Here is a 23,051-nt window from a genome sequence, read left to right as displayed (position 1 = left end):
GGTCCAAGCCCTCCACAGTTCCTCCTGTGGATAGGAACGTTGCCAGGCGCCACCGCCCTGCTCCGGGCGACCCCAGCTTCCTGTCCCAACACCCCACCCCCGAGAGTCTGGTTATCCAGGCCTCTACTTCCCAATCCTCCTTCCCGACCGCTCCGCCGGACCGGGATTCCAAGAGACTCGAGCAGTTTGGCAAGAAACTGTTCTCGTCCCTTAGTTTGGGCCTGCGGTCTTTAAATACCGCCTGTCTCTTGGACCGTTATTCCCATTCCCTGTGGGATACGGTGGAGGACGTGCTGCCCCAGTGTCCGGAGGAGGTCCGGACGCATCTTACCCAGGCTCTGGCCGATGGGAGGGATGCAGCACGGCACGCCATAAGATGTGGGCTTGACACCACGGACTCGCTAGGTCGGGCGATTTCCACCACGGTGGCGCTCCGCCGCCATGCCTGGATGCGGTCCACGTCATTTTCCGGGGATGTCCAGAACACCCTCATGGACATGCCCTTTGATGGCACTCGCCTGTTTGGTGAGAAGGCGGACAGTGCGCTGAACCGCTTTAAGGACTCCCGGGCTACGGCCAAGTCCTTGGGCCTCTCGGCTCCGCGGGCGCACACCTCCGCTTTTCGCCCCTTTCGTGGCCAAGGACGGGGCGCCTCCTCACGTTCGCAAAGCCACCAGCCGCAGAACCAACCTGCGCGCGGTCGTGGACGTGGCTTCCGCCGTGGCGGAAATGGAGGCCGACGTGGTCAGCCCACATCCACCCCGGCAGCATCCGCCTCAAAGCCTTCCTAGTCCGAGCTTTCAGGCCCATACCACGCCAGTGGGCGGCAGAGTTCGCCATCACCTGCTCCACTGGCGGTCCATAACATCGGACAGGTGGGTGCTGCAAATCGTCCGAAGGGGCTACTCCCTCCCCTTCGAGACGACCCCTCCAGCCATGCCACCGCAGCACCACCGTATCTCGGGGGATCATTTGGATCTTCTCCGCGAGGAAGTTTCGGCTCTCTTGGCCAAGGGGGCCGTCGAGCGCGTTCCGAGTCCAGAAGTAGGTCGTGGTTGTTATTCCCACTACTTTCTGGTTCCCAAGAAGGGCAAGGGGGGGCCTGCGCCCTATCTTGGACCTCCGGAACGTCAATGCCTTCCTCCGAAAGGAAAGGTTCAAGATGCTAACGTTGGCTCAGGTTTTAGCTGCCCTAGACCCTGGAGACTGGATGGTAGCGTTGGACTTGCAGGACGCATATTTCCATATCCCCGTCCTGCCGGCCCACCGGCGTTACCTGCGGTTCACGGTGGGCCAAGAGCACTTTCAGTTTACCGTGCTCCCCTTCGGCCTCACCAGTGCCCCTCGGGTGTTCACGAAAGTGATGGCGGTGGTCGCAGCTCATCTGCGCAGATCAGGGGTCCCAGTCTTCCCCTATCTCGACGACTGGTTGTTGAAGGCGGGCTCGCCCCAGGCAGTCGTCTCCCACCTCCAGACTACGGCGGATCTCCTGCATTTGCTGGGGTTTTCCATCAACGTGCCGAAGTCGCACTTGAGTCCCTCTCAGAAGCTCCTCTTCATCGGAGCGGTTCTCGATTCGGCGCAGTTCCGGGTCCATCCACCGGAACAGCGGGTCCGGGATATACAGGCCCTGATTCCCATCTTTCGGCCTCTATCCCGGGTTTCGGTCAGGTTAGTGTTGCGGCTTCTGGGGCTGATGGCCTCCTGCATCCTACTAGTGCATCACGCCAGGCGGCGCATGCGGGCTCTGCAGTGGGACCTGAAGTTTCAGTGGGCCCAGCATCACGGCAACCTGTCCGACCATGTCTTGATCTCGGAGGGTACTGCACAGCAGTTGCAGTGGTGGCTCACGGACCGCGAGTGGGTCAAGGGCAAGAGCCTCTCCCTTCCCCAACCGGAGCATGTCGTAGTGACGGATGCGTCCCTCTTGGGATGGGGTGGCCATATGGGAGAGGCGGAGATCAGAGGCCTCTGGTCTCCGGCGGAGTCTCGCCTCCACATCAACCTGTTGGAGTTGAGAGCGATCCGGCTTGCACTGAAAGCCTTCCTTCCCTCTGTCAGGGGAAGTGTCGTGCAGGTGTTCACGGACAACACCACCGCCATGTGGTACTGCAACAAACAGGGCGGGGTGGGGTCGTGGACCCTTTGTCAGGAGGCTCTGCGCCTCTGGACATGGCTGGAACACCAGGGCGTCACCCTGGTGGTTCAACATCTGGCGGGCTCTCTGAACGCCAGAGCAGACGAACTCAGCCGCCGGTGCATGATGGATCACGAATGGCGTCTGAACTCCGAAGTGGTGCAAGGCCTCTTTCAGCAGTGGGGAGAGCCTTGGTTAGATCTATTCGCCACCGAAGAGAACGCGCAATGTCAGCAGTTCTGCGCGTTGGAATTTCCAAGGCGGCACTCGCTCGGCGACGCTTTTCGTCACGAGTGGAGTTGCGGTCTGTTGTACGCCTTTCCGCCTATACCACTTCTGCCCAGAGTGCTGAAGAAGATCAGGCACGACCGGGCCCAAGTCATCTTGGTGGCTCCGGATTGGGCACGAAGATACTGGTATCCCGAGCTACTCAGTCTGTTGACCGATCCCCCGATACGTCTGCCCCTTCGGGAGGATCTTCTGTCGCAGCAGCAGGGGACGGTCCTCCACCCGAACCTGTCCAGCCTCCACCTCCATGCGTGGAGATTGAGCGGCGGCAGTTGATGCCATTTGACTTGCCTCCTGAAGTCTGTGATATCATTCTGGCAGCCAGGCGTCCCTCCACAAAGTCGGTATACGCCTGCCGGTGGAACAAATTTGTGGCATGGTGCACAGCAAAGGCTGTGGATCCCCTTTCCGCCCCTCTTTCTGAGGTTCTCCTCTTCCTTCTTTCTCTGGCCCGGCAGGGCTCTGCCCTGGGCACCCTGAAAGGTTATCTTGCTGCCATCTCCGCCTTCTTGCGGCTTCCTGATCAGCCTTCTCTTTTCAAGTCCCCTGTGGTTACACGCTTTCTCAAAGGCATTACACACACGTTCCCTCCTGTCCCTTTTGTAATGCCTCAGTGGGACTTGAATCTGGTTTTGACATTCCTGATGTGCGCTCCCTTTGAGCCTCTTCACAATTGCCCTCTTCGTCTTCTCACTCTAAAGACTGCTTTTCTGGTAGCCATCACCTCGGCTAGACGGGTGAGTGAGCTCCAGGCTTTATCTTCAAAGCCTCCTTTTCTATCTGTTCATCCGGACAAGGTTGTCCTTCGGCCTCGTCCCTCCTTTCTTCCTAAAGTGGTGACTCCATTTCACCTTGGGCAGTCTGTCACCTTGCCCACCTTCTTTCCGCCTCCGCATCCTTCCAAAGGGGAAGAGAGGCTCCACCGTCTGGACCCAAAACGTGCGCTCTCCTTCTATCTGGACCGCACAAAACAGTTCCGGGTGGACGACCAGCTTTTTGTTGGGTACGTGGGCGCTAAGAAGGGGAAAGCTGTGCACAAACGAACCATCTCTCGGTGGGTCGTTTTGTGTATCAAAATCTGCTATTCCTTGGCTAAAAAGGACCCTCCTGTTGGGCTGCGCGCCCATTCTACTCGGGCCACAGCGGCTACTACTGCCTTGGGACGGGGAGTCCCTTTGCAGGACATCTGTCAGGCGGCGACGTGGGCTTCGCTACACACGTTTGCCAGGCATTATTGCCTTGACAGCCAAGTCCGGAGGGATGGCTTCTTTGGCCGTTCTGTCCTCCAGGACTTTCTGGTGTGATCTTGGTTCGCAGACCCACCACCGGGGATGGTATTGCTTGGGTATCTATTCTAAGGTGAGGAATCTAACTAACGTGTTTCTTTCAGATGAACAAGTTACTAACCTTCGGTAACGATGTATCTGTAAGAAACATTAGTTAGTTAGATTCCTCACCGACCCTCCCATCCTCCCCGTTCTGCGAACTGACATCTAGGGTTAAGGTTGTCCTTTCAGGCCCCTAGATTTTATTTTTGGCACCAGTGTCGGTCTTTGCATGGCTCTGCGTTCCTGGCGCGGAAGGCTATGTACAAGAACTGACGTCAGCGCGCGAGGGCGGCGTCTAAGTACTCCGACGACGTCATCCCGGCGCACGACGCCGACGACGGACGCGGAGCCGCAGACGACGCCTAGCGACGCGCAAGGGGTATTGCTGACGAAAAATCTTCCGGATCCAGTCTGACGCCTGGGGATATTCTAAGGTGAGGAATCTAACTAATGTTTCTTACAGATACATCGTTACCGAAGGTTAGTAACTTGTTCTTTAAGTTTGTGTCTAGATGGAAGAGTGGTGGAGTCCTTTGAACTACATATTTGTCTGTATTACATAAGGTAATGGCCACTGGGTGTGGGACTGCAAGAGTCCATCTCAGTCATTGTGGCCTGTTGGTCTCCATTACTTCTCAGAAACTAGTTTTCTGTGTGGATGGACAGAAGCATCCTACTAGAGGCCCTTGTTGTGTAGCCTCATTTTTTCCTGCCATTGTGAAACAACCACTCCCACCTGCCCTTCCTGTAGACGATCTGCTTTGGCAGTAATCTCTTGTCTGATGCTATTATACATTCTTCTTTGAGCCATCCCAACTAAGTCACAGGAGGGGCAGCATGGTTTCATTACCTGGACAATAAGGAACATAACCTTCCCTCCAGAAAGGGTGGGCCACTCAACAATTTAAAAGTACAGACTACTTGATTGGTCATGCCAAGCAATCAGGCACCACTTGACCTGGTGACAAGTACATAATTCATGGTTTTAAGTCTGCAGCCTGCACACCATAGACAACAGGGAGCAAGACTGCTATTGTATCACTACCCTCATGCCAGACTCCCTCTCATGCAAGTTTTGGAGGCATCTACAGAGGAACTTTGCTGCAGCTGTGGCAAAAAGGAAATAAACCTTTCTACTAAAGAGATGGTACCCTTGTCAGGGGGAGTGACTACCTTCACAGTGTGCTAAAGTCTAGTCGCTAGAAAGACCTGCATGAGAGAGCTTCAATACACTGAGAATGCCCTGGAGAAAAAGTGGCATCCGAACCAACCATTAAAAGGAAGCAACGCCAAGCACCACATCTGTGTCCAGGAGAATCTCGACTGCCTTCAACCGTCCAGAGGTTTGAGTGATTTCCATCCCTTACCTTTCCTGTGACTCGGTGGTAAAGGCTGCTCCCCTGTTCATACACCCTGTGGGATAGTTCCTAGGCATTAAAGGGCTGATGCTATCAGTGATTTTTTTTTTTTGCAGAGTTTTATATAGCGCGAACTTGACCCAAATCCAATCGGGTATCAGAGCGCTTTACATAGCACCAGTTACGTTACATGAGGACACTTTTTTGATAGGCACAGGGAGATTAAGTGATTTGCCCAGAATCACAGGATGTTCAGCGTCATTGCCGAGACTCGAACCCGGTTCCCCAGATTCGAGGTCGACCGCCCTAGCCGTTAGGCCAGCTCCTCTCCCCAATTGCACTTAGGAGTCCCTGACACTGGTCCATAGTCGGTCTAGTGGACTTCCAGGTGTCATACTGGATCCTCCCACCATTGGAAAATCCCTACTGTGACTTTCATATTTGGAGCTAAATTTCCCTATTGACATCAAAAGGAACACACTGTCCCAATCCTGTAGCCCAGTAGTGACTGAACCTGGATTTGAGGGTCTGTGTCTGCTAGCTCCTAATTGCTGATACCAGTTTATAGTACTGACTTTCTCCCCCAGGCACTAAAGGGGACCCCAAAGAAGAATTATTAATACTCATAATAGAGGAATCTTATGTTTTTCAAGTAATGGGTCCTTTTGGCATCCTAGGGCTAGTATCTGGGACTGCCTGGTGCACAGGGTGCATCCCAGAGAATGAGCCTGAAACCTTAACTGTTACTGTTTCCTTTGAAGTAGCCTTCACCCAGACTTTAGGTAAGTAAGTAAAGATTTATTATGCACAATTAATTAAAATCCTTGAATACAATGGCAGTTGTTATTAAAAAGGAAAAAAATATAAAATCATTACACATTGCTCACCCGGACTTTAAATTTAGAGCCCTTAAGATTAGCATGGTTTGAAAGGTCCAGTGTTGAACAGAACTATGCAGCCTAACGCTTAGAGGCCAATAATGTTTTGGGGTCCTAACTCTGTCCATGAAGGTGCTACGCTTGTCTGGTTTTCGATAGTGGTCTTTAGTTTAGGTTTTGTACATTTTACTTACCTGTAAGATACGTTTGTTACATTAGAGAGAGGGAGAGAGAGAGATACTCTAATTTGATATTAACATTATTACCAGATTTTTATGTTTTTACTGTTTCTAAGTGTCTAATCTCTTTGTTAGACATCTGACTGCCTTGGATCCCCAAGAGAAAACGAGCCTTACTCTTCTCTAACTGGTATAAACCGGCCTTTGAGCCAAACAGCTGTATCCTAATGCTTCCACCAAAGGGTGCCATTTCTAGGTCTAAGCCGCTCCGAGTTCTGAGCCTGTGTTTCCAGAATCTGGTTGCAACGAGCAGATTAGGTTTGTCAGAGCACCTGGCACTGAGTGTTGTCAGAGATGATGAATTGTACGGTACTGTCCTTATTGAATGTTAGCACATTGATTAATACTTTTAACTAAAATACTTAGAGAGTAGAATGTTTGCAAAAATTTAACCTACATGCCTTTACATTCCTATTAGTGAGTATCAATTCATGATGCCAGCATTTTAAATTGTGTTACTCCAGTACTGCAACTTTCATAGATTGACAATCTTGAATCATTCCCCATCGTCAAGATGGGGAGTCCCCGGTTCCTTAGAAAAGTGATGTCACAATAGACATAGACCATAGAGGCCGTAGGCCTTTTTTTTAAGTGGCATATCACTGTCCTTATTAAAAAAAAAAAGTGCCAAATTTAAGTCAGCCAATCGGATCATACCACCCTATAGAACCTACCAGAGGGAAGCTGCATTCCCGCAGATTTTCTACTGCATGTTGGGCTAGGGAGTCTCCTCTGAGCTCTGCTCAGTTTTTCCAGTCACTTCTTGAAGATTTTCTGTATAACTATATCTGTAATATTGGTGATTCAATTTGACTTCAACCATGTCAGAGTCACCAAATAAGAGGCTCTTCAGGCCTTGTGGCACTTGTAAAAAGAAGACTGCACATCGTTGACCCTCCTAAAGACTGTCTCTATCCAGAGAACAAAACGAAGGACTGCAAGGTATGTCGCACTTTTTCTACCAAAACTTTAAAAGATTGAAAAGTACGTCTCCTCCTTTGGCTGTAGATACTAAAATCCAGAGACAACCCAGTCTCTTGTAAAGAAAGCAACACCTTGTCCATATCTACTACAAAGCCTTAAAGAGGATCCTGTACTTCATACCTCCCAGGAACCCCCATAAAAAAAGCATCAAAAAAGGCCTCTGAGGGTTCTCATAAGCACCGTAGCCCCTCCAAATCGCCTCACAAACTTGCCCTTCTCCCACTAGAAAGGACAGAAAAAGTCAGATTTCCTCTCAAAATCTCTTCAGAAATCTACTTTAGAGCCCCCGACATCTCAAATGAAGCATGTGTTACAAAAACATCTAAAGCACCACAGACGGATGGGTCATCAATGATCTCCCCGTTGACAAGAACGTTGACGCTGTCCACAGTAACTTCAGTGGTGTTAGAGTCAACACTATTACGGTGACGACAAGGGCATCTTCCTCATCGACAACGGCAATCTCGATAAATACAGCTCCTGTACCGTCCACGAGTAAAAGTTCACTTTCATCGAGGGCAAACCTTCCGACGACGGTGCGCTAATTGATGTCTCCACTGTCGGCGGCGACGGAACAGCCAGCGATGCCACCACTAATGACAAGTGATCTTCCATCCATGGACCAGTCAATAATAATTCCACTGCCGATGATGAGGCCCTCCATGCTACCTTTTTCCTTAGTAGACAACCTCGTTGGTGACCCAAACAGTGAACATCCAAAAGAAGTGGATAATGCCGTCCCTTACCTCCCAGAGTAAGGTACCCTCATTCCTGCCATCCCACCTCTTGGATAATGAAGACTCTGAGCTGTCCCACAGAGGCTGTCTTCATCAAAGCCCTTCAGGGCTTCATATCAAATGTCAAGAATTCTCCAATGAGGGGGAATACTATGAGCAAGATTATTTTTTACAGGACTTTCATTGCCCTCCACAATACCAAAAAGAGATGTCACGTGTACCGTCCACTCTTTTGTCAGATCTGTTTCAAGACTACAGGACACACTTTCCTCCGTCTATTCCAGTTCATTATGCTCCAGTCTCGGCGTGTCCTCAGCCGCAGTCATCCGAGAGTCGGCCTCCTACTAAGCCAGTACACACTTCTCCGCTAGTAGTGCACTTGCATGATCCCACTTCATCTGAGGAAGAGAGAGAGAAGGTGGGCGTTGATATCATCACGATGAAAGGGACGACTATGTCCTATCTATACCAGCATCTCTGTCCCCACAAAAAGTTGACTTGATTCCGGAGGATATAACGGGTTTCCACAATCTCTTCGAAAGAACGGCCATCCGTTTCAAACTGCCTACTCCTGCCACACAACAAGACTGTTTCCTTTATGACTTTAAGGAACCCTTTAGGAAGACCGTGTCGGAAAGTAGAATCTGCTTTCATGGTCACACACTTTTTGCCTGTTCTCAGTGTGTTTTTGACTTAGTCTGCTGGGTTCCTGCTAATCAGGACCCCAGCATCTGTGCTTTCTCTACTAAATTTGGCTGCTGGTGTACCCTTACAAGTCCCTAGTATAAGGGACCGGTCGCGGAGCCACCACCATTCTTCATCCAAGTCTTCGCACTCGGGTCAGGAAAGTTGAAGTGCAAGAAGAAGTCGAAAAAGCATAGTTGCACTTCGACTTCTCCCCGTCCGTTGGCCGAACAGATGAGGGATGCGGGTTGTGCCCCTCCCGTGGTTCCGCTTGCGGCGCCCGAATTGTCGACTCCGGGTTTCCACCCCCTTCTGGGGACCAGGAGCGACCCTGCCCAGATTTGTCAGTTTAACAAAGCGATGCACGCCATCTTTGGGCAGCCCAACTCTGCCGGCACGCCTTCGGGCCCCGCGGACTCGGCTGATTGGCAGCCAGAGGAGCTTGGAGAGGACTGGGAGGGCATCTGGCGACCCTTTAATCGACCAGTTAGGTTATGAACCGGACTGGAGAGAGGAACTGGAGGAAGCCAGTGGTCTGGATACCTCCCCAGACCGTGGCATGTTGTCTCCTCCTACTGTGGCTACGGAGGAGGAAGCGCCATAAGCAGTGGTGTTGCGTAGGGCGGCCGAGGCTCTCCACCTCGAGTTCCCTACGGTGGCAGTCGGGACTAACCTCCTGACAGAGGCGCTTCAAGCGGCAGCGAGCTCTTCCGAGCCCTTGCTGCCGTTTAGTGAAGCCCTCACGGACATCTTTTTGGGCACCTGGTCCAGGCCCAACACTGGGACTCCTGTGGACAGGATGATTGCCCGATGCCACTGTCCGGCACTGGGCGACCCCACTTTCCTCTCCCACTACCCCACCACTGAGAGCTTGGTGGTCCAAGCCTCCACCTCCAAAGGCGCATTCCCTCACGCACCACCTGATAGGGAATCCAAGAAGCTGGACCACCTTGGGAAGAAAATGTTTTCTTCCTCTATCTTGGGACTGCGGGCCTTAAACACTGCATGTCTGTAGGGCACCCACTCTGCGTGGGATACGGTAGCGCAGGTGCTGCCCCAGTGCCCGGAGGAGGTCTAGGCCGTGCTCTCCCGTGCAGTTGCCGAGGGGAGAGACGCAGCAAAGTTTACCATCCGCTGTGGGCTGGATACCGCTGACTCACTAGCTAGGACGATATCCACGTCAGTAGCCCTTCAACGCTACGCCTGGTTGAGGTAGACTGGTTTTTCCGGAGATGTCCAATACACTCTTATGGACATGCCCTATGATGGCCGTCGCCTTTTCAGCGACAAGGCAGACCACGCGCTGAAGTGCTTTAAGGACTCTCTGGCTACGGCCAGGTCCTTGGCCTCTCCACCACCCGCCCTGCGCAGTCTGCCTTGAGTGGCTACAGAAGGGGTGCCCCGCCACGTCCCACCCAGAGCCACAGGCCAACGCAAGCTGTTCAGCATCTGTGTGGCCAGGGACATGGGAAGCAGCGCCATGGTTCTGGGGGCCAGTGAGCGGGCCAGTCCACCACAGCCCCTCTGCAGCAGCCTCCAACCCCTCCTAGTCCGATCTTGCAGGGCCACCTAACGCCAGTGGGCAGCAGGATTCGCCATCACCTTCCCCACTGGCGCACCATCACGTCAAACAGGTGGGTTTGCATATAGTCCGAAGGGGCTACTCCCTCCCCTTCGAAATTACCCCTCCATCCATGCCACCTTAATTCCATTGCATGTCGGGGGATCACCTGGCCCTTCTCCAACAGGAAGTTATGTCTCTCTTGGCCAAGGGAGCTATCAAGCGCGTTCCTGTTCCAGAAGTAGGTTGTGGTTGTTATTCCCACTACTTTCTGGTGCTCAAGAAGGACAAGGGCCTGCGTCCTATCTTGGATCTCAGGAACGTCAACCGCTTCCTCCGGAAGGAGGAGTTAAAAATGTTGACACTGGCTCAGGTCCTGTCTGCTCTCAACCCTAGAGACTAGTTGGTAACATTGGACTTGCAGTATGCTAATTTTCACATCCCCGTCCTGACAGCCCACCGGCGCTACCTACGGCTCATGGTAGGCCACAAGCACTTTCAGGTTACCATGCTCCCGTTTGGCCTTACCAGCGCCCCTCAGGTGTTCACCAAATTGATGGAGGTGGTCGCAGCACATCTGCGCAGATCAGGGGTTCCAGTCTTCCCTATCTCGACGACTGGCTGTTGAAGGCGGGCTCGCCCCAATCTCCCACCACTAAACTACGGCGGACCTCCTGCATTTGGTGGGGTTCACTATCAACGTGCCGAAGTCAACCCTGACTCCCTCTCAGAAGCTCTTTTTCATCTGAGCAGTTCTGGACACGACGCAGTTTCGGGTTTATCCTCCTGAGCAGCGAGTCCGGGTTATTCGGGCTATGATTCGGATCATTCAGTCTCTATCCCAGGTTTCGGTCAGAATGACCTTGAGGCTGCTGGGCCTCATGGCCTCCTGCATCCTGCTGGTGGATCATGCCAGGTGGCATATGCGAGCTCTGCAGTGGGACCTGAAGTTCCAGTGGGCACAGCATCAGGGGAATCTGTCCGATTGTGTCCAGATGTTGGAGGGCACTGCTCAACAATTGCAGTGGTGGCTCACGAATCCGGATTGGGTCCATGGCAGGCGATTCGTCTTGCACTAAAGGCATTCCTTCCCTCTGTCCGGGGAAGAGTAGTGCAGGTGTTCAGGGACAACACCACCACCATGTGGTGCTGCAACAAACCAGGTGGTTTGGGGCCGTGGACCCCATTTCAAGAGGCTTTCCGCCTTTGTACATGGCTGGAACATCATGGCATATCCCTTGTGGTTCAACACCTGGCAGGTTCTCTGAACGCCAGAGCAGACAAACTCATCCGCAGGTGCATGATGGATTATGAATGGCGTGTTCGCTCGGAGGTGGTGCAAGGTCTCTTTCAGCAGTGCGAGAGAGTCTTGGTTAAATCTATTCGCCACCAAAGAGAACTTGCAATGTCAGCAGTACTGCATCCAAGGCTGCACTCGCTGGGCGACGCTTTTCGTCGCGAGTGGAGTTGCGGTCTTCTATACGCCTTTCCGTCTATACCACTTCTGCCCAGAGTGCTGAAGATCAAGCGCGACCGGGCCCAAGTCATTCTTGTGGCTCTGGATTGTGCATGAAGAGTCTGGTATCCCGAGCTGTTACACATGGCCATTGATCCTCCGGCTAGACTGCCTCTTCAGGAGGATCTTTTGTCGGAGCTGCAGTGGATAATCCTCCACCCGAACCTGTCCAGCCTCCACCTCCTTGCGTGGAGATTGAGCAGCAGCCGTTGACTGCTTTTGACCTTCTTCCTGAAGTCTGTAATGTTATCTTTGCAGCCTGGTGTCCCTCCACTAAAACTGTATTCGCCTGCAAATGGAACAAATTTGTGGCATGGTGCACAGCAAAGGCTGTGGATCCCCTTTCCGCTCTTCTTTCTGAGGTTCTCTTGTTCCTCCTTTCTTTGGCCCAGGAGGGCTCTGCTCTGGGCACTCTAAAGGGCTATCTCACTGCCATTTCAGCCTTCCTTAGGCTTCCTGATCAGCCTTCTCTTTTCAAGTCCCCTTGTTGTAAATAGATTTCTTAAGGGCATTACTCATCTCTTCCCTCCTATTCCTTTCGTAATGCCTCAGTGGGACTTGAACTTGGTTCTGACTCATCTTATGTGCGCTCCCTTCGAGCCGCTACATAATTGTCCTCTCAAACTTTTAACTTTGAAAACTGCCTTCTTGGTTGCCATCACCTCTGCTCGCAGGGTGAGTGAGCTTCAAGCCCTTTCTTCTAAACCTCCTTTCTTGGCTAATCATCCGAACAAGGTTGTCCTTTGCACTAGGCCTTCTTTCCTTCCCAAAGTGGTTACCTCTTTCCACATAGGACAGACCATCACTTTGCCCACCTTCTTTCCGCCTCCGCATCCTTCTAAAGAGGAAGAGCGGCCCTGTAGGAAGGTGGATATCTGACTATGGTTACCCCCAACTTTTTGCCTAGTGTCTAGCTGGTTTTTCGACTTAGTTGGCCTGAGATCCTGCCATTCAGGGTCTCAGGCTGTCTGCTCTCTCTTTAAAATGGACTCCATGTACCCTAGGTACATAACCAATTGGTAAGGATCACCTTATTGGACCCTGTACAGTGTACCCTAGGTACCCAGGGCATAGGTGTACCCTAGGCCTCCCAGGGGCTGCAGCATGTATTATGCCACCCCTGGTCTGGCCTTCCAATCAGACACAACTGGCTGATCACTCAGCTGGGGCAAGGTCGTGTAATCACCCCTTGCTTAGATATAGTATACCTATATCTACCCTTAATATAGACACACGTGTACCTATCGGTCACTCCTATGGCAGGCCTTAACAATCCTGGAGGCAGAGTGCTTGGTAACATGTGAGATGGTGCTCTAGCATGAGCTGAGCCTGTCTGCAGCTTTCGGAGCCATGTCCTTATAGCTGTTCTATGATATAGCCTACCATATACTCTTAAAGTGCCTTATAATCTTAAACGGTTTTGGTAACTATGGTTTGGCTTTATCAAAACATGTCGTGTGAGGTGTAGGAGAGTAGGGTCTGCTTTCTATGTTCACCCCCACTTTTTGCTTTTGCTTTACTGGTTTTCGACTTAGATGTGGCTGTGGGCCTGCTAATCAGACCCACAGCCCTGCTGTTCTCTCTCTAAATTGATACTATGTACTTTAGGTGCATAACCCATTTGGATAGGATCACCTTATTGGCCCCTGTACAGTGTACCCTAGGTACCCAGGGCATAGGTGTACCCTAGGCCTACCAGGGGCTGCAGCATGTATTATGCCACCCCTGGCCTGGCCTTCCATTTTGACACAACTGGCTGATCACTCAGCTGGGGCAAGGTTGTGTAATCACCCCTTGCTTAGGTGTAGTATTCCTATACCTAACTTACATATAGACACATGTGTACCTGTCAGCCACTCCTATGGCAGGCCTTAACAATCCTGGAGGCAGAGTGCTTGGTAACATGTGAGATGGTGCTCTAGCATGAGCTGAGCCTGTCTGCAGCTTTCGGAACCATGTCCTTATAGCTGTTCTATGATATAGCCTACCATATACTCTTAAAGTGCCTTATAATCTTAGACGGTTATGGTAACTATGGTTTGGCTTTATCAAAACATGTTGTGTAAGGTGTCTAACACTGTGGAATAATACCCCCATACCATTTCTGGATATGAGGATATTATTCCCCCCTTCTAGAGGGAAAGACATGTTAAAATCATACTTCACTGTTAGCCTCTGACCAAAGCCTCAGCATCACAAAATGGATGCTGCTGCCACGACACAAGTCTGACCTCCTGCTGCTGGGAGTGATCCCAGCCAGGGAGGCCTGGACAATAGGGTTCCTGCTTGGGGAGGTGCTAGCACCTCCCCAGACAGCCGTTAGTGTATTGGGGCAGGGTGGGCTGAAAGGAATGAGACATGCCTGGGGCACACAAGGTGTTCCTTGCATAGTCCAGTTCAAACCGGCGCTGGGGCACTCCAGCCCCAGCTCTGGCGTGAAACTGGACAAAGGGAAGTGGGTGTAACCACCCCCTCCCAGGTCCCACCCATAAGGCGTGACCTAGCAGGTATCCCAGCCCCCCAGATTAGTATAAGAGTGGGAGTTGGGCCTCAAGACTTTAGATTATCCTGAACCTGCAACTTGAACAGAAACTCTGGACCTTCGACATTCGACGAAAGAAGAAGACTGAAGAATCTCCCTTGTGGCCAAGGAGTGGCTACCCTGTGCAAACAGGCACCATCAAGAGACTACCCTTTGCTTTGCCCAAGTTCTACGAGGAACCGACTGCAGAGCCCGACCAGAGCCTTGACTTCCAGACTTCTCCGACCCTGATCCACATCCACAGCAGAGCTGAGATCCGTGGAGGCGACGAGCGACGTGGGACCGGCTACCTGGGAAAAGTGGCTAGTATCTTCAAGCGCAGCTTCTGAGGCACCCTCGAAGTTGTGCACCGGGGATTGAGAAGCCCCAACCACCATCTGCACCGAAGATCAGCCCCCCACACTCCACGAGTCCTGCGTGGGGCCCTTCAGCATTTTCCTGCTTGCCGCGTCTGTCCGGTTGCTTGCCCGCTGGCTAGTGGCCTTTGTGACGACGCATCCTGTAATCTTCACCGCTGGTTTGGCTCCTCCAGACTGGCTCCTGCTTCTTTGAAAAAGAGAAGCACCCCAGACCTTCCTGGTCTGCACCAGAAGCAAGTCCTTCGTTCTGCGTGGGTTCCGCTTGACAAGGCTTGGTGAGTCCTAGTCCAACTTCGACGCCGCCGACAGCAAGAGCCTTCGTGGGACAGCTCGCCTCCTGGTCCTGGTCGTCCTCGACGCTTCCTGGTCCTCGTGGCTGCAGCGACAAGCTTCACCTTCACCTGCAATCTTCACGACATCGCCTGGTTCCTTCCTGGTTCCACGTGGTCACTGGCTAGTGACCTTGACTCTGTCCCTTCTGCTTGCAGGTCTCCTCTCTTCTTGATCCCAGCCTTGGGATCCACCGGACACTCTTCACTGACTGCCTGTCAGCATCTTTCTTCTGGCATCCATAGGAGTCGACGACGAAACCCGACGCAACTTCACCCCTATGCACCCGCAGCCTGTGGGCTAGGTAACTTGGGTACTCCGGTGCTCATCAGGATAGTGACTATCCTAGTGTCTAGTTTTTCAGTCTCGACTTCCTAGCTACTCCGGAAGTGTCCTAAATCTGTTTAATTCTAAACTGTACTATTGCTATTGACTTTTACGCATTACGCGTGAGTGTTTCCACTCTGCACCTGAATCCCGTGGGCCTCCCACTTCCTAACCTTTGGTAGTATAGTGTAGCCCCAGCGATGGCCTAGGCCTATCCTATTTCCGTGACAGTGGTCCTTATAACACTTACTTAGTATATGGTTTGCGTGGCCCCTAGGGCCTAACTGTATTACTTACCTGTGTGACTTAATGTATGCTTGAATAAGACTGTGTTGTACTTACCTCTAATCTCATAAAGAGTGCTGAGGGTTTGACTAGAACAAATACACTTTATTTTATATATATATCTGTTGTGGTGTCCTTTCATTTGGTATTTAAGGGATTATATATGGTATCACAGCTGGCTTCACATGCCATTCAGAGTTTAGCCTAAGACTGCTCTTGTCCATGCTACCACTAGGATAGCTGGTCTATAAGGTTGACTTTACAACCAATCACCATAAGGGTATTTGGACTGATATAAGGTGTACACTAGAACTAGTGACATCATACATCAGGCCAACTTCTCACATAAGGTGTCTAACACTTTGGAATAATACCCCCATACCATTTCTGGTGATGAGGATATTATTCCTCCCTTTTAGAGGGAGAGACATGTTAAAATCCTACATTGCTGTTTAACTCTAACCAAAGCTTCAGCATCACAAAATGGATGCTGCTGCCACAGACACGAGTCTGACCTCCTGCTGCTGGGAGTGATCCCGGCAAGGGAGGCTTGGACAATAGGTTTCCTGCTTGGGGAGGTGCTAGCACCTCCCCAGACAGACTTTAGTGTATTGGGGCAGGGAGGGCTGAAAGGAATGAGACATGCCTGGGGCACACAAGGTGTCCCATGCATAGTCCAGTTCAAACTGGTGCTGGGGCACACCAGCCTCAGTCCTGGCACGAAACTGGACAAAGGGAAGGGGGTGTAACCACCCCCCTCCCAGGTCCCACCCATAAGGCGTGACCTAGCAGGCAACCCAGCCCCCCAGATTAGTATAAGAGTGGTAGCTGGGCCCCAGGAGATTAGATTATCCTGAACCTGCAACTTGAACAGAAACTCTGGACCTTCGACATTCGACGAAAGAAGAACACTGAAGAATCTCCCTTGTGGCCAAGGAGTGGCTACCCTGTGCAAACAGGCACCATCAAGAGACTACCCTTCACTGGTGACCTAGTTTAGGACACCCCCCGCGCCGCACGGCCACCAGCTGCTGCGTGTGCCTCCTGCCTCGCTGCCCCGGCTGCCGCCGCGTGACCACGCCCCCTGCCACCGAGCGGCGTGGTCCGTGCTCGCCTGACCTGCAGGCTCCTGGGAACCGCTTTCTTGCCCTGTGCCCCTGTATTTATTGTATTGTATTGTAAATTTGTATTTCTGTAGTGCCTGTTTGCCTGTTTTCTTGTTGCCCCCGTCTCTTTTCTCCCTGCTTCCCGCCACCGCCGCTAACCACGCCCCTTTTCTCCTTCTGTACCCTCCCCGCCTCCCAGCTCCTCCGCCCCCCCTCGCACTTGGCCATATATGGGGACCGTGCGACGCAGGTGAGTGTGACCTAGTTTAGGACACCCCCCGCGCCGCACGGCCACCAGCTGCTGCGTGTGCCTCCAGCCTGCCTGCCTCACTGCCCCGGCTGCCGCCGCGTGACCACGCCCCCTGCCACCGAGCGGCGTGGTCCGTGCTCGCCTGACCTGCAGGCTCCTGGGCCCCGCTTTCTTGCCCTGTGCCCCTGTATTTATTGTATTGTATTGTAAATTTGTATTTCTGTAGTGCCTGTTTGCCTGTTTTCTTGTTGCCCACGTCTCTTCGCTCCCCGCTTCCCGCCACCGCCGCTAACCACGCCCCTTTTCTCCTTCTGTACCCTCCCCGCCTCCCAGCTGCTCCGCCCCCCCTCGCACTTCGCCATATATGGCGACCGTGCGAACGCGCAGCGGTCACGCGCAGCGGGCGCGCCGTTTGTGCGCCGAAGGCGCGCCAAAGGTAAGCCTGTCTGCGCCCGTCCGCGCCTGGACCGCGCCCAGTGCCAGGACCCCTGGCCCCCACAGACGGAAGACGACCCGATTGTCCTACAACGCCACCGAACTCAGCGCACTCAACACCGGCGGCATCCCTGGATGTTACCGAGCCACCCCGAAGCACACCCACGGACCCTTCAGCTGCCACGCCTGCAAGTTCACCTGCATCCGGACCTGCCCCACACCAGCACCCGCCAAGCCGAACACCAGCAGCAACCACCTCAAGTGCATCCTGCTCAACACCCGCTCCGTCCACAGGCACGCCATCGAACTCTGGAACCTCCTCGACACCACAGCTCCTGACGTTGCCTTCCTCACGGAAACCTGGATGAACGACTCCTCAGCACCCGACATCGCCATCGCCATCCCAGAGGGATACAAGATCACCCGGAGAGACCGCGACAACCAGACTGGAGGAGGCATCGCCATCATCCACAGGGACACCATCCACATCTCGACCAACACCGACGACACCCTGAAAACAGCCGAACACCTGCACTTCCAGATCCACACCGACCCGAAGACCACCCTCAGGGGGACCCTGATCTACCGACCCCCGGGACCACGCACACAATTCAGCGAGGACATCGCCGACTTCATCAGCCCGCATGCCCTCCCCTCCGCTGACTACATCCTCCTGGGGGACCTCAACTTCCACCTGGAGAACAACAACGACCGCAACACCACCACCCTGCTCGACAACCTCGCCAACCTCGGACAAAAGCAGCTGGTATCCACCCCCACCCACCTCGCCGGACACACACTCGACGCAGTCTTTTCATCCAGCAAAGACATCGCCTTCAACCACGCCACTGGACTCCACTGGACGGACCACAGCTGCGTCCACTTCACCTTACAAAGAACGACGATCCACCACCACCAGCAACCGGTTGCTCGAAGAAGCTGGAACAAGATCTCAGCCGACCAGCTCGCTGCTTCCCTGAGCCAGCACCCCCCCGCCAGCTCAGCGAACCCCAGCCAGGCCGCCGACAACCTCACGAAGTGGATCAACAACTGCGCGGACGAACTCGCCCCACTGAGGACCCCGCCTAGCAGACCCGGCAGCAAGAAGGCCCCATGGTTCACCGACGAACTCAAGAGCTCCAAGAAGAACTGCCGAGCCCTCGAGAAAGCCTGGAGAAGAGAACCAACACCGGACAACACGACCGCCCTCAAGCTGGCCACCCGGAAGCACCACCAACTGATCCGCGCCACCAAGAAAATTGCATTCAAGGACCGGCTGGACAACAACGCACACAAGTGCAAGGAACTCTTCAACATCGTCAAAGAGCTCTCCAACCCCAACGCCGGAAACAACAACATCACCCCATCGCAAGACCTCTGCAATTCCCTCGCCTCCTACTTCCACAACAAGATCGCGGACATACACAACAGCTTCAGCACTCAACCGACGCACGCCACAACCTAACCACCGCCCCCCACCACCACCCTCCGCGCCTGGACTCCGATCAGCACCGAAGACACCATTCACATGATTAACTCCATCCACTCCGGATCTCCGACCGACCCCTGCCCTCACCACGTCTTCAACAAGGCCGACGCGGTCATCGCACCCCACCTACGGGACATCATCAACACCTCCTTCGACACCGCCACCTTCCCGGAGAGCTGGAAGCACGCCGAACTCGGCACCCTTCTAAAGAAACCTACAGCGGACCCCACCGAACTCAAGAATTACCGCCCCATCTCGCTCCTCCCGTTCCCAGCCAAAGTCATAGAGAAGACCGTCAACAAGCAGCTGGCCGCCTTCCTCGAGACGAATGGATCCCTCGACCCCTCCCAGTCTGGCTTCCGAGCCAACCACAGCACCGAAACCGCCCTCATCGCTGCCACCGATGACATCCGAGCCCTGATGGACAACGGAGAAACAGCGGCCCTCATCCTCCTAGACCTCTCCGCGGCATTCGACACTGTCTGCCACCGCACCCTAGTGCAGCGCCTCAGCAACGTCGGAATACAGGAGAAGGCACTGGAATGGATCATCTCCTTCCTCGACGGAAGAACACAGAGAGTCCGTCTACCACCGTACAAGTCAGAGGTCACCGAAGTCATCTGCGGCGTCCCTCAAGGATCCTCGCTGAGCCCCACCCTCTTCAACGTCTACATGAGTCCCCTCGCGGCCATCGCACGCCAACACAACCTCAACATCATCTCCTACGCCGACGACACCCAGCTGATCCTCTCCCTGACCAACGACCCCGCCGCCGCCAGAGCCAACCTTCACGAAGGGATGAAAGACGTAGCCGAGTGGATGACGACCAGCCGCCTGAAACTGAACTCAGACAAGACGGAAGTCCTCATCCTGGGCTCCTCGCCCTCCGCCTGGGACGACTCCTGGTGGCCCCCCGCCCTGGGCTGCGCACCCAAACCGACAGACCTCGCACTCAACCTGGGCTTCATCCTGGACTCCTCCCTCTCCATGACCAGACAAGTCAACGCCGTCTCCTCGTCATGCTTCTACATCCTGCGCATGCTACGGAAGATCTTCCGGTGGATCCCCACCGAGACCAGGAAGACGGTCACCCAGGCCCTCGTCACCAGCCGACTGGACTACGGCAACGCCCTCTACGCCGGAACCACCGCCAAGCTCCAGAAGAGACTCCAGCGGATCCAGAACGCCTCAGCCAGACTCATCCTCGACATCCCACGTCACAGCCACATCTCCGAACATCTGAAAGACCTGCATTGGCTCCCCGTCAACAAAAGAATCACCTTCCGCTTCCTCACCCACGCACACAAAGCCCTACACGATCAAGGCCCGAGCTACCTCAACAACCGCTTCAACTTCTACGCTCCCAAACGACATCTCCGATCAGCCAGCCACGCCCTCGCCGCCGTCCCCCGTATCCGAAGAACGACAACAGGAGGAAGATCCTTCTCCTACCTGGCCGCCAAGACTTGGAACTCCCTCCCTCCCGACCTGCGCCTGACCCAAGACCACCTCTCCTTCAGGAAGAAGCTCAAGACCTGGCTATTCGAGCAGTAGCGGCACTCCCCCCCCCCCCCCCCCCCCCCCTACCCCCCTAGCGCCTTGAGACCCTCCGGGTAGGTAGCACGCTATATAAATGTCTGTGATTGATTGATTGATTTGCTTTGCTGAAGTTCTACGAGGGACCGACTGCAGAGCCCGACCAGAGCCTTGACTTCCAGACTTCTCCGACCCTGATCCACATCCCCAGCCGAGCTGAGATCCGTGGAGGCGACGAGAGACGTGGGACCGGCTACTTGGGAAAAGTGGCGAGTATCTTCCAGCGCAGCTTCTGAGGCACCCTCGAAGTTGTGCACCGGGGATTGAGAAGCCCCAACCCCAAGCACCATCTGCACCGAAGATCAGCCTCCCACACTCCACGAGTCCTGCGTGGGGCCCTTCTGCATTTTCCTGCTTGCCGCGTCTGTCCGGTTGCTTGCCCGTTGGCTAGCGGCCTTTGTGACGACACACCTTGAAATCTTCACTGCTGGTTTGGCTCCTCCAGACTGGCTCCCGCTTCTTTGCAAAAGAGAAGCACCCCAGACCTTCCTGGTCTGCACCAGAAGCAAGTCCTCCGTTCTTCGTGGGTTCCGCTTGCCAAGGCTTGGTGAGTCCTAGTTCGACTTCGACGCCGCCGACAGCAAGAGCCTTCGTGGGACAGCTCGCCTCCTGGTCCTGGTCGTCCTCGACGTCTCCTGGTACCCGTGGCTGCAGCGACAAGCTTCACCCTTCACCTGCAATCTTCACGACATCGCCTGGTTCATTCCTGGTTCCACGTGGTCACTGGCTAGTGACCTTGACTCTGTCCCTTCTGCTTGCAGGTATCCTCTCTTCTTGATCCCAACCTTGGGAACCACCGGACACTCTTCACTGACTGCCTGTCAGCAACTTTCCTTCAGGCATCCATAGAAGTCCACGACGAAACCCGACGCAAGTTCACACCTATGCACCCGCAGCCTGTGGGCTAGGTAACTTGGGTACTTCGGTGCTCACAAGGGTAGTGACTATCCTAGTGTCTAGTTTTCCAGTCTCGACTTCCTAGCTACTCCGGAAGTGTCCTAAATCTATCTATTTCTAAACTGTACTATTGCTAGTGACTTTTACGCATTACACGTGAGTGTTTCCACTCTGCACCTGAATCCCGTGGGCCTCCCACTTCCTAACTGTTGCTAGTGTAGTGTAGCCCCAGCGATTGCCTAGGCCTATCCTATTTCCATGACAGTGGTCCTTATACCACTTCTTTAGTATATGGTTTGCGTGGCCCCTAGGGCCTAACTGTATTACTTACCTGTGTGACTTAATGTATGCTTGAATAAGACTGTGTTGTACTTACCTCTAATCTCATAAAGAGTGCTGAGGGTTTGACTAGAATAAATACACTTTATTTTATATATATATCTGTTGTGGTGTCCTTTCATTTGGTATTCAAGGGATTATATATGGTATCACAGCTGACTTCACATGCCATTCAGAGTTTAGCCTAAGACTGCTCTTGTCCATGCTACCACTAGGATAGCTGGTCTATAAGGTTGACTTTACAACCAATCACCATAAGGGTTGTTTGGACTGATATAAGGTGTACACTAGAACTAGTGACATCATACATCAGGCCAACTTCTCACAGGCCCCATCGTCCAGATCCAAAACTTGTGCTTTTATTCTATCTGGATCGCACAAGACAATTCTGGGTGGATGACCAACTCTTTGTTGGCTACGTGGGTGCTAAGAAAGGTCGGACAGTACAAAAACTGACCATCTCTCGATGGGTCGTTCTTTGTATAAAAATCTGCTATTTCTTAGCAAAAAAGGAACCTCCAGTAGGGTTGCGTGCCCATTCCACCAGGGAAACAGTGGCTACTACTGCTTTGGGACGTGGAGTCCCTCTTCATGACATATGCCAGGCAGCTACGTGGGCTTCACTGCACACGTTTACCAAACACTGCTGCCTGGACAGCCAAGTCCGGTGAGACCATTTCTTTGGCCATTTGGTTCTCCAGGACTTTCTGGTGTGAACTTGGTTCGCAGACCCACCGCCCGGGTTGGTATTGCTGGGGTATCTATTCTATGGTGAGGAATCCATTACTAATTGTCTCTTATGGTGAGGAATCCATAACTAATTGTCTCTTTCAGATGAACAAGTTACTTGCATTCGATAAACATATCTTTAAGAGACATAGATTAGTTATGGATTCCCCACTGCCTCACCCATCCTCCCCGTTCTGCGAAATGACTTCTAGAGTAAGGGACTCCCTTTCAGGGCCCTAGTTTTCATGCACTTGTGGTCAGAGTCTTGCATGGCTTTACGCTTCTGGCGTGGAATGTCATGTAAAGAACTGACATCAGCGCACGAGGGCGGCATCTAAGTAGATACTGCAATGTCATTCCGGCGACCACGACACCAATGACTAACGCGAAGTCCACCGACGCCACCTATCGACGCTCAGAGGTACTGCTGAGGAAAAAATCCTCCAGATCCAGTCTGACGCCTGGGGGTAATTCTAAGGTGAGGAATCGATAACCAATCTGTCTCTTACAGATATATTTTTACAGAAGGTAAGTAACTTGTTTATTTAGTGCGGTGATGCGGACAACAGCACTGAAATGCGTTGGCGTCACGCATTATGCGTGATACTTGGCAGGGCTGCAGACAATATGTTCAAAGGATTCCTCACACAATTCACA

General features: G+C 53.1%; 1 protein-coding gene across 1 annotated transcript in view; it reads left to right on the top strand.

Annotated features, from left to right (window-relative positions):
- The window catches only part of SLC4A11 (solute carrier family 4 member 11), a 1,034,103-nt gene that overhangs the window by 769,894 nt on the left and 241,158 nt on the right, over positions 1 to 23,051 (top strand). The gene's annotated exons all lie outside the window — the stretch shown is intronic.

This window comes from Triturus cristatus, chromosome 2_2, assembly GCF_964204655.1.
Source record: "Triturus cristatus chromosome 2_2, aTriCri1.1, whole genome shotgun sequence".
NCBI lineage: Eukaryota > Metazoa > Chordata > Amphibia > Caudata > Salamandridae > Triturus > Triturus cristatus.
The sequence above is the reverse complement of the archived record's forward strand: the minus strand, read 5'-3'. Positions and strand labels throughout refer to the sequence as shown.